This window comes from Taudactylus pleione, unplaced genomic scaffold (assembly GCF_031769625.1).
Source record: "Taudactylus pleione unplaced genomic scaffold, aTauple2 ptg000005l, whole genome shotgun sequence".
NCBI lineage: Eukaryota > Metazoa > Chordata > Amphibia > Anura > Myobatrachidae > Taudactylus > Taudactylus pleione.
In genome coordinates, this window is record NW_028284408.1 from 24552086 (window position 1) to 24567579 (window position 15494).

The following is a 15494-nucleotide window of genomic DNA, read 5'->3' on the forward strand; positions in this document are numbered from 1 at the left end:
GACCACATAACTGACACAAATACCCCTCACTCACATCATGCCCTGACCACATAACAGACACAAATACTCCTCAGTCACATCATGCCCTGATCACATAACAGACACACAAATACCCCTCACTCACATCATACCCTGACCACATAACAGACACACAAATACACCTCACGCACACCATGCCCTGACCACATAGGACACACATACCCTCACTCACATCATGCCCTGACCACATAACAGACACACAAATGCCCTCACTCACATCATGCCCTGACCACATAACAGACACACAAATAGCCCTCACTCACATCATGCCCTGACCACATAACAGACAAACAAATACCCCTCACTCACATCATGCCCTGACCACATAAGAGACACACAAATACCACTCACTCACATCATGCCCTGACCACATACAGACACACATACCCCTCACTCACATCATGCCCTGACCACATAACAGACACACAAATACCCTCACTCACATCATGCCCTGACCACATAACAGACACACAAATACCACTCACTCACATCATGCCCTGACCACATAACAGACACAAATACCCCTCACTCACATCATGCCCTGACCACATAATAGACACACAAATACCCCTCACTCACATCATGCCCTGACCACATAACAGACACACAAATACCACTCACTCACATCATGCCCTGACCACATAACAGACACACAAATACCCCTCACTCACATCATGCCCTGACCACATAACAGACACAAATACCCCTCACTCACATCATGCTCTGACCACATAACAGACACACAAATACCCCTCACTCACATCATGCCCTGACCTCATAACAGACACACAAATACCACTCACTCACATCATGCCCTGACCACATAACAGACAAAAATACCCCTCACTCACATCATGCCCTGACCACATAACAGACACTGATACCCGTCACTCACATCATGCCCTGACCACATAAAAGACACCAATACCCCTCACTCACATCATGCCCTGACAAAATACAGACACACAAATACCCCTCACTCACATCATGCCCTGACCACATAAGAGACACACAAATACCCTCACTGACATCATACCCTGAACACATAACAGACACAAAAACCCCTCACTCACATCATGCCCTGTCCACATAACAGACACAAATACCCCTCACTCACATCATGCCCTGACCAAATAACAGACACAAATACCCCTCACTCACATCATGCCCTGACCACATAACAGACACACAAATAACTCTCACTCACATCATGCCCTAACCACATAACAGACACAAATACCCCTCACTCACTTCATGCCCTGACCACATAAGAGACACAAATACCCCTCACTCACATCATACCCTGACCACATAACAGACACAAATACCCCTCACTCACATCATGCCCTGACCACATACAGACACACAAATACCCCTCACTCACATCATGCCTTGACCACATAACAGACACACAAATACCCCTCACTCACATCATGCCCTGACCACATAACAGACACACAAATACCCCTCACTCACATCATGCCCATACCACATAACAGACACACAAATACCCCTCACTCACATCATGCCCTGACCACATAACAGACACACAAATACACCTCACTCACATCATGCCCTGACCATATATAACAGACAAACAAATATCCCTCACTCACATCATGCCCTGACCACATAAGAGGCACATAAATACCCACACTGACATCATGCCCTGACCACATACAGACACACATACCCCTCACTCACATCATGCCCTGACCACATAACAGACAGACATACCCCTCACTCACATCATGCCCTGACCACATAACAGTCACACAAATACCCCTCACTCACATCATGCCCTGACCATATAACAGACACACAAATACCCCTCACTCACATCATGCCCTGACCACATAACAGACACACAAATACCCCTCACTCACATCATGCCCTGACCAGATAACAGACACACAAATACCCCTCACTCACATCATGGCCTGGCCACATAACAGACACACAAATAACTCTCACTCACATCATGCCCTAAACACATAACAGACACAAATACCCCTCACTCACTTCATGCCCTGACCACATAAGAGACACAAATACCCCTCACTCACATCATACCCTGACCACATAACAGACACAAAAACCCCTCACTCACATCATGCCCTGACCACATACAGACACACAAATACCCCTCACTCACATCATGCCTTGACCACATAACAGACACACAAATACCCCTCACTCACATCATGCCCTGACCACATAACAGACACACAAATACCCCTCACTCACATCATGCCCTGACCACATAACAGACACACAAATACCCCTCACTCACATCATGCCCTGACCACATAACAGACACACAAATACACCTCACTCACATCATGCCCTGACCACATACAGACAGACAAATACCCCTCACTCACATCATACCCTGACCACATAACAGACACAAATACCCCTCACTCACATCATGCCCTGACCACATAACAGACACACAAATACCCCTCACTCACATCATGCCCTGACCACATAACAGACACACAAATACACCTCACTCACATCATGCCCTGACCACATACAGACAGACAAATACCCCTCACTCACATCATACCCTGACCACATAACAGACACAAATACCCCTCACTCACATCATGCCCTGACCACATAACAGACACACAAATACCCCTCACTCACATCATGCCCAGACCACATAACAGACACAAATACCTCTCACTCACATCATGCCCTGACCACATAACAGACACAAATACCCCTCACTCACATCATGCTCTGACCACATAACAGACACACAAATACCCCTCACTCACATCATGCCCTGACCTCATAACACACACAAATACCACTCACTCACATCATGCCCTGACCACATAACAAACACTAATACCCCTCACTCACATCATGCCCTGACCTCATAAAAGACACCAATACCCCTCACTCACATCATGCCCTGACCACATACAGACACACAAATACCCCTCAGTCACATCATACCCTGACCTCATAAAAGACACCAATACCCCTCACTCACATCATGCCCTCACTACATACAGACACACAAATACCCCTCACTCACATCATACCCTGACCACATAACAGACACAAATACCCCTCACTCACATCATGCCCTGACCACATAACAGACACAAATACCCCTCACTCACATCATGCCCTGTCCACATAACAGACACAAATACCCTCACTCACATCATGCCCTGACCACATAACAAACACACAAATACCCCTCACTCACATCATGCCCTGACCATATATAACAGAGAAACAAATAACCCTCACTCACATCATGCCCTGACCACATAAGAGATACACAAATACCCACACTGACATCATGCCCTGACCACATACAGACACACATACCCCTCACTCACATCATGCCCTGACCACATAACAGACACACATACCCCTCACTCACATCATGCCCTGACCACATAAGAGACACACAAATACCCCTCACTCACATCATGCCCTGACCACATAACAGACACACAAATTCCCCTCACTCACATCATGCCCTGACCACATAACAGACACAAATACCCCTCACTCACATCATGCCCTGACCACATAACAGACACACAAATACCCCTCACTCACATCATGCCCTGACCACATAACAGACACACAAATACCCCTCACTCACATCATGCCCTGACCACATAACAGACACAGAAATACCACTCACTCACATCATGCCCTGACCACATAACAGAAACAAATACCCCTCACTCACATCATGCTCTGACCGCATAACAGACACAAATACCCCTTACACATCATGCTTTGACCACATAACAGACACAAATACCCCTCACTCACATCATACCCTGAGCAGATAACAGACACACAAATACCCCTCACTCACATCATGCCCTGACCACATAACAGACACACAAATACCCCTCACTCACATCATGCCCTGACCACATAACAGACACAAATACCCCTCACTCACATCATGCCCTGACCACATAACAGACACAAATACCCCTCACTCACATCATACCCTGACCACATAACAGAAACAAATACCCCTCACTCACATCATGCCCTGACCACATACAGACACACAAATACCCCTCACTCACATCATGCCTTGACCACATAACAGACACAAATACCTCTCACTCACATCATGCCCTGACCACATACAGACACACAAATACCCTCACTCACATCATACCCTGACCACATAACAGACACACAAAAAACCCTCACTCACATCATAACCTGACAACATAACAGACACACAAATACCCCTCACTCACATCATGCCCGGACCACATAACAGACACACAAATACCCCTCACTCACATCATGCCCTGACCACATAACAGATACACAAATACCCTCACTCACATCATGCCCTGACCACATAAAAGACACACAAATACCCCTCACTCACATCATGCCCTGACCACATAACAGACACACAAATACCCCTCACTCACATCATGCCCTGACCATATTACAGACAAACAAATACCCCTCACTCACATCATGCCTTGACCACATAGTAGACACACAAATACCCTCACTCACATCATGCCCTGACCACATACAGACACACATACCCCTCACTCACATCATGCCCTGACCACATAACAGACACACAAATACCCTCACTCACATCATGCCCTGACCACATAACAGACACACAAATTCCTTTCACTCACATCATGCCCTGACCACATAACAGACACAAATACCCCTCTCTCACATCATGCCCTGACCACATAACAGACACACAAATAACCCTCATTCACTTCATGCCCTGACCACATAACAGACACAAAAATACCACTCACTCACATCATGCCCTGACCACATAACAGACACACAAATACCACTCGCTCAGATCATGCCCTGACCACATAACAGACACAAATACCCCTCACTCACATCATACCCTGACCACATAACAGACACAAATACCCCTCACTCACATCATGCCCTTACCACATAACAGACACAAATACCCCTCACTCACATCATGCCCTGACCACATACAGACACACAAATACCCTCACTCACATCATGCCCTGACCACATACAGACACACAAATACCCTCACTCACATCATACCCTGACCACATAACAGACAAACAAATACCCCTCACTCACATCATAATCTGACCACATAACAGACACACAAATACCCCTCACTCACATCATGCCCTGACCACATAACCGACACAAATACCCTTCAATCACATCATGCCCTCACCATATCACAGACAAACAAATACCCCTCACTCACATCATGCCCTGACCACATAACAGACACAAAAATACCCTCACTGACATTATGCCCTGACCATATAACACACAAACAAATACAACTCACTCACATCATGCCATGACCACATAACAGACACACAAATACCCTCACTGATATCATGCCCTGACCACATACAGACACAAATACCCCTCACTCACATCATGCCCTGACCACATAACAGACACAGATACCCCTCACTCACATCATGCCCTGACCACATAAGAGACACACAAATACCCCTCACTCACATCATGCCCTGACCACATACAGACACACAAATACCCCTCACTCACATCATGCCCTGACCACATACAGACACACAAATACCCCTCACTCACATCATACCCTGACCACATAACAGACACAAATACCCCTCACTCACATCATGCCCTGACCACATAACAGACACAAATACCCCTCACTCACATCATGCCCTGTCCACATAACAGACACAAATACCCTCACTCACATCATGCCCTGACCACATAACAGACACACAAATACCCCTCACTCACATCATGCCCTGACCATATATAACAGAGAAACAAATAACCCTCACTCACATCATGCCCTGACCACATAAGAGATACACAAATACCCACACTGACATCATGCCCTGACCACATACAGACACACATACCCCTCACTCACATCATGCCCTGACCACATAACAGACACACATACCCCTCACTCACATCATGCCCTGACCACATAAGAGACACACAAATACCCCTCACTCACATCATGCCCTGACCACATAACAGACACACAAATTCCCCTCACTCACATCATGCCCTGACCACATAACAGACACAAATGCCCCTCGCTCACATCATGCCCTGACCACATAACAGACACACAAATACCCCTCACTCACATCATGCCCTGACCACATAACAGACACACAAATACCCCTCACTCACATCATGCCCTGACCACATAACAGACACAGAAATACCACTCACTCACATCATGCCCTGACCACATAACAGAAACAAATACCCCTCACTCACATCATGCCCTGACCACATAACAGACACAAATACCCCTTACACATCATGCTTTGACCACATAACAGACACAAATACCCCTCACTCACATCATACCCTGAGCAGATAACAGACACACAAATACCCCTCACTCACATCATGCCCTGACCACATAACAGACACACAAATACCCCTCACTCACATCATACCCTGAGCAGATAACAGACACACAAATACCCCTCACTCACATCATGCCCTGACCACATAACAGACACACAAATACCCCTCACTCACATCATGCCCTGACCACATAACAGACACAAATACCCCTCACTCACATCATGCCCTGACCACATAACAGACACAAATACCCCTCACTCACATCATACCCTGACCACATAACAGAAACAAATACCCCTCACTCACATCATGCCCTGACCACATACAGACACACAAATACCCCTCACTCACATCATGCCTTGACCACATAACAGACACAAATACCTCTCACTCACATCATGCCCTGACCACATACAGACACACAAATACCCTCACTCACATCATACCCTGACCACATAACAGACACACAAAAAACCCTCACTCACATCATAACCTGACAACATAACAGACACACAAATACCCCTCACTCACATCATGCCCGGACCACATAACAGACACACAAATACCCCTCACTCACATCATGCCCTGACCACATAACAGATACACAAATACCCTCACTCACATCATGCCCTGACCACATAAAAGACACACAAATACCCCTCACTCACATCATGCCCTGACCACATAACAGACACACAAATACCCCTCACTCACATCATGCCCTGACCATATTACAGACAAACAAATACCCCTCACTCACATCATGCCTTGACCACATAGTAGACACACAAATACCCTCACTCACATCATGCCCTGACCACATACAGACACACATACCCCTCACTCACATCATGCCCTGACCACATAACAGACACACAAATACCCTCACTCACATCATGCCCTGACCACATAACAGACACACAAATTCCTTTCACTCACATCATGCCCTGACCACATAACAGACACAAATACCCCTCTCTCACATCATGCCCTGACCACATAACAGACACACAAATAACCCTCATTCACTTCATGCCCTGACCACATAACAGACACAAAAATACCACTCACTCACATCATGCCCTGACCACATAACAGACACACAAATACCACTCGCTCAGATCATGCCCTGACCACATAACAGACACAAATACCCCTCACTCACATCATACCCTGACCACATAACAGACACAAATACCCCTCACTCACATCATGCCCTTACCACATAACAGACACAAATACCCCTCACTCACATCATGCCCTGACCACATACAGACACACAAATACCCTCACTCACATCATGCCCTGACCACATACAGACACACAAATACCCTCACTCACATCATACCCTGACCACATAACAGACAAACAAATACCCCTCACTCACATCATAATCTGACCACATAACAGACACACAAATACCCCTCACTCACATCATGCCCTGACCACATAACCGACACAAATACCCTTCAATCACATCATGCCCTCACCATATCACAGACAAACAAATACCCCTCACTCACATCATGCCCTGACCACATAACAGACACAAAAATACCCTCACTGACATTATGCCCTGACCATATAACACACAAACAAATACAACTCACTCACATCATGCCATGACCACATAACAGACACACAAATACCCTCACTGATATCATGCCCTGACCACATACAGACACAAATACCCCTCACTCACATCATGCCCTGACCACATAACAGACACAGATACCCCTCACTCACATCATGCCCTGACCACATAAGAGACACACAAATACCCCTCACTCACATCATGCCCTGACCACATACAGACACACAAATACCCCTCACTCACATCATGCCCTGACCACATACAGACACACAAATACCCCTCACTCACATCATACCCTGACCACATAACAGACACAAATACCCCTCACTCACATCATGCCCTGACCACATAACAGACACAAATACCCCTCACTCACATCATGCCCTGTCCACATAACAGACACAAATACCCTCACTCACATCATGCCCTGACCACATAACAGACACACAAATACCCCTCACTCACATCATGCCCTGACCATATATAACAGAGAAACAAATAACCCTCACTCACATCATGCCCTGACCACATAAGAGATACACAAATACCCACACTGACATCATGCCCTGACCACATACAGACACACATACCCCTCACTCACATCATGCCCTGACCACATAACAGACACACATACCCCTCACTCACATCATGCCCTGACCACATAAGAGACACACAAATACCCCTCACTCACATCATGCCCTGACCACATAACAGACACACAAATTCCCCTCACTCACATCATGCCCTGACCACATAACAGACACAAATGCCCCTCGCTCACATCATGCCCTGACCACATAACAGACACACAAATACCCCTCACTCACATCATGCCCTGACCACATAACAGACACACAAATACCCCTCACTCACATCATGCCCTGACCACATAACAGACACAGAAATACCACTCACTCACATCATGCCCTGACCACATAACAGAAACAAATACCCCTCACTCACATCATGCCCTGACCACATAACAGACACAAATACCCCTTACACATCATGCTTTGACCACATAACAGACACAAATACCCCTCACTCACATCATACCCTGAGCAGATAACAGACACACAAATACCCCTCACTCACATCATGCCCTGACCACATAACAGACACACAAATACCCCTCACTCACATCATGCCCTGACCACATAACAGACACAAATACCCCTCACTCACATCATGCCCTGACCACATAACAGACACAAATACCCCTCACTCACATCATACCCTGACCACATAACAGAAACAAATACCCCTCACTCACATCATGCCCTGACCACATACAGACACACAAATACCCCTCACTCACATCATGCCTTGACCACATAACAGACACACAAATACGACTCACTCACATTATGCCCTGACCGCATAACAGACACACAAATACCCCTCACTCACATCATACCCTGACCACATAACAGACACAAATACCCCTCACTCACATCATGCCCTGACCACATAACACACAAATACCCCTCACTCACATCATGTCCTGACCACATAACAGACACAAATACCTCTCACTCACATCATGCCCTGACCACATACAGACACACAAATACCCTCACTCACATCATACCCTGACCACATAACAGACACACAAATACCTCTCACTCACATCATAACCTGACAACATAACAGACACACAAATACCCCTCACTCACATCATGCCCGGACCACATAACAGACACACAAATACCCCCCACTCACATCATGCCCTGACCACATAACAGATACACAAATACCCTCACTCACATCATGCCCTGACCACATAAAAGACACACAAATACCCCTCACTCACATCATGCCCTGACCACATAACAGACACACAAATACCCCTCACTCACATCATGCCCTGACAAAATAACAGACAAACAAATACCCCTCACTCACATCATGCCTTGACCACATAGTAGACACACAAATACCCTCACTAGCATCATGCCCTGACCACATACAGACACACATACCCCTCACTCACATCATGACCTGACCACATAACAGACACACAAATACCCTCGCTCACATCATGCCCTGACCACATAACAGACACACAAATACCTTTCACTCACATCATGCCCTGACCACATAACAGACACAAATACCCCTCTCTCACATCATGCCCTGACCACATAACAGACACACAAATAACCCTCACTCACTTAATGCCCTGACCACATAACAGACACAAAAATACCACTCACTCACATCATGCCCTGACCACATAACAGACACACAAATACCACTCGCTCAGATCATGCCCTGACCACATAACAGACACAAATACCCCTCACTCACATCTTGCCCTGACCACATAACAGACACAAATACCCCTCACACATCATGCCCTTACCACATAACAGACACAAATACCCCTCACTCACATCATGCCCTGACCACATACAGACACACAAATACCCTCACTCACATCATGCCCTGACCACATACAGACACACAAATACCCTCACTCACATCATACCCAGACCACATAACAGACACACAAATACCCCTCACTCACATCATAATCTGACCACATAACAGACACACAAATACCCCTCACTCACATCATGCCCTGACAACATAACCGACACAAATACCCCTCAATCACATCATGCCCTCACCATATCACAGACAATCAAATACCCCTCACTCACAACATGCCCTGACCACACATAAGAGACACAGAAATACCCTCACTGACATTATGCCCTGACCATATAACACACAAACAAATACAACTCACTCACATCATGCCATGACCACATAACAGACACACAAATACCCTAACTGACATCATGCCCTGACCACATACAGACACAAATACCCCTCACTCACATCATGCCCTGACCACATAACAGACACAGATACCCCTCACTCACATCGTGCCCTGACCACATAGGAGACACACAAATACCCCTCACTCACGTCATGCCCTGACCATATAACAGATACACAAATACCCCTCACTCACATCATGCCTTGACCACATAACAGACACACAAATACCCCTCACTCACATCTTACCCTGACCACATAACAGACACACAAATACCCCTCACTCTCATCATGCCCTGACCACATAACACACAAATACCCCTCACTCACATCATGTCCTGACCACATAACAGACACAAATACCTCTCACTCACATCATGCCCTGACCACATACAGACACACAAATACCCTCACTCACATCATACCCTGACCACATAACAGACACACAAAGACCCCTCACTCACATCATAACCTGACAACATAACAGACACACAAATACCCCTCACTCACATCATGCCCGGACCACATAACAGACACACAAATACCCCCCACTCACATCATGCCCTGACCACATAACAGATACACAAATACCCTCACTCACATCATGCCCTGACCACATAAAAGACACACAAATACCCCTCACTCACATCATGCCCTGACCACATAACAGACACAAACACCCCTCACTCAAATCATGCCCTGACCACATAACAGATACACAAATAACCCTCACTCACATCATACCCTGACCACATAACAGACACAAATACCCCTCACTTACATCATTCCCTGACCACATAACAGACACAAATACCCCTCACTCAAATCATGCCCTGACCACATAACAGACACAAATACCCTCACTCACATCATACCCTGACCACATAACAGACACACAAATGCCCTCACTCACATCATGCCCTGACCACATAACAGACACACAAATACCCCTCACTCACATCATGCCCTGACCATATATAACAGACAAACAAATTTCTCTCACTCACATCATGCCCTGACCACATAAGAGACATACAAATACCCACACTGACATCATGCACTGACCACATACAGACACACATACCCCTCACTCACATCATGCCCTGACCACATAACCTACACACATACCCCTCACTCACATCATGCCCTGACCACATAACAGACACACAAATACCCCTCACTCACATCATGCCCTGACCACATAACAGACACAAATACCCCTCTCTCACATCATGCCCTGACCACATAACAGACACACAAATAACCCTCATTCACTTCATGCCCTGACCACATAACAGACACAAAAATACCACTCACTCACATCATGCCCTGACCACATAACAGACACACAAATACCACTCGCTCAGATCATGCCCTGACCACATAACAGACACAAATACCCCTCACTCACATCATACCCTGACCACATAACAGACACAAATACCCCTCACTCACATCATGCCCTTACCACATAACAGACACAAATACCCCTCACTCACATCATGCCCTGACCACATACAGACACACAAATACCCTCACTCACATCATGCCCTGACCACATACAGACACACAAATACCCTCACTCACATCATACCCTGACCACATAACAGACAAACAAATACCCCTCACTCACATCATAATCTGACCACATAACAGACACACAAATACCCCTCACTCACATCATGCCCTGACCACATAACCGACACAAATACCCTTCAATCACATCATGCCCTCACCATATCACAGACAAACAAATACCCCTCACTCACATCATGCCCTGACCACATAACAGACACAAAAATACCCTCACTGACATTATGCCCTGACCATATAACACACAAACAAATACAACTCACTCACATCATGCCATGACCACATAACAGACACACAAATACCCTCACTGATATCATGCCCTGACCACATACAGACACAAATACCCCTCACTCACATCATGCCCTGACCACATAACAGACACAGATACCCCTCACTCACATCATGCCCTGACCACATAAGAGACACACAAATACCCCTCACTCACATCATGCCCTGACCACATACAGACACACAAATACCCCTCACTCACATCATGCCCTGACCACATACAGACACACAAATACCCCTCACTCACATCATACCCTGACCACATAACAGACACAAATACCCCTCACTCACATCATGCCCTGACCACATAACAGACACAAATACCCCTCACTCACATCATGCCCTGTCCACATAACAGACACAAATACCCTCACTCACATCATGCCCTGACCACATAACAGACACACAAATACCCCTCACTCACATCATGCCCTGACCATATATAACAGAGAAACAAATAACCCTCACTCACATCATGCCCTGACCACATAAGAGATACACAAATACCCACACTGACATCATGCCCTGACCACATACAGACACACATACCCCTCACTCACATCATGCCCTGACCACATAACAGACACACATACCCCTCACTCACATCATGCCCTGACCACATAAGAGACACACAAATACCCCTCACTCACATCATGCCCTGACCACATAACAGACACACAAATTCCCCTCACTCACATCATGCCCTGACCACATAACAGACACAAATGCCCCTCGCTCACATCATGCCCTGACCACATAACAGACACACAAATACCCCTCACTCACATCATGCCCTGACCACATAACAGACACACAAATACCCCTCACTCACATCATGCCCTGACCACATAACAGACACAGAAATACCACTCACTCACATCATGCCCTGACCACATAACAGAAACAAATACCCCTCACTCACATCATGCCCTGACCACATAACAGACACAAATACCCCTTACACATCATGCTTTGACCACATAACAGACACAAATACCCCTCACTCACATCATACCCTGAGCAGATAACAGACACACAAATACCCCTCACTCACATCATGCCCTGACCACATAACAGACACACAAATACCCCTCACTCACATCATGCCCTGACCACATAACAGACACAAATACCCCTCACTCACATCATGCCCTGACCACATAACAGACACAAATACCCCTCACTCACATCATACCCTGACCACATAACAGAAACAAATACCCCTCACTCACATCATGCCCTGACCACATACAGACACACAAATACCCCTCACTCACATCATGCCTTGACCACATAACAGACACACAAATACGACTCACTCACATTATGCCCTGACCGCATAACAGACACACAAATACCCCTCACTCACATCATACCCTGACCACATAACAGACACAAATACCCCTCACTCACATCATGCCCTGACCACATAACACACAAATACCCCTCACTCACATCATGTCCTGACCACATAACAGACACAAATACCTCTCACTCACATCATGCCCTGACCACATACAGACACACAAATACCCTCACTCACATCATACCCTGACCACATAACAGACACACAAATACCTCTCACTCACATCATAACCTGACAACATAACAGACACACAAATACCCCTCACTCACATCATGCCCGGACCACATAACAGACACACAAATACCCCCCACTCACATCATGCCCTGACCACATAACAGATACACAAATACCCTCACTCACATCATGCCCTGACCACATAAAAGACACACAAATACCCCTCACTCACATCATGCCCTGACCACATAACAGACACACAAATACCCCTCACTCACATCATGCCCTGACAATATAACAGACAAACAAATACCCCTCACTCACATCATGCCTTGACCACATAGTAGACACACAAATACCCTCACTAGCATCATGCCCTGACCACATACAGACACACATACCCCTCACTCACATCATGACCTGACCACATAACAGACACACAAATACCCTCGCTCACATCATGCCCTGACCACATAACAGACACACAAATACCTTTCACTCACATCATGCCCTGACCACATAACAGACACAAATACCCCTCTCTCACATCATGCCCTGACCACATAACAGACACACAAATAACCCTCACTCACTTAATGCCCTGACCACATAACAGACACAAAAATACCACTCACTCACATCATGCCCTGACCACATAACAGACACACAAATACCACTCGCTCAGATCATGCCCTGACCACATAACAGACACAAATACCCCTCACTCACATCTTGCCCTGACCACATAACAGACACAAATACCCCTCACACATCATGCCCTTACCACATAACAGACACAAATACCCCTCACTCACATCATGCCCTGACCACATACAGACACACAAATACCCTCACTCACATCATGCCCTGACCACATACAGACACACAAATACCCTCACTCACATCATACCCAGACCACATAACAGACACACAAATACCCCTCACTCACATCATAATCTGACCACATAACAGACACACAAATACCCCTCACTCACATCATGCCCTAACAACATAACCGACACAAATACCCCTCAATCACATCATGCCCTCACCATATCACAGACAATCAAATACCCCTCACTCACAACATGCCCTGACCACACATAAGAGACACAGAAATACCCTCACTGACATTATGCCCTGACCATATAACACACAAACAAATACAACTCACTCACATCATGCCATGACCACATAACAGACACACAAATACCCTAACTGACATCATGCCCTGACCACATACAGACACAAATACCCCTCACTCAC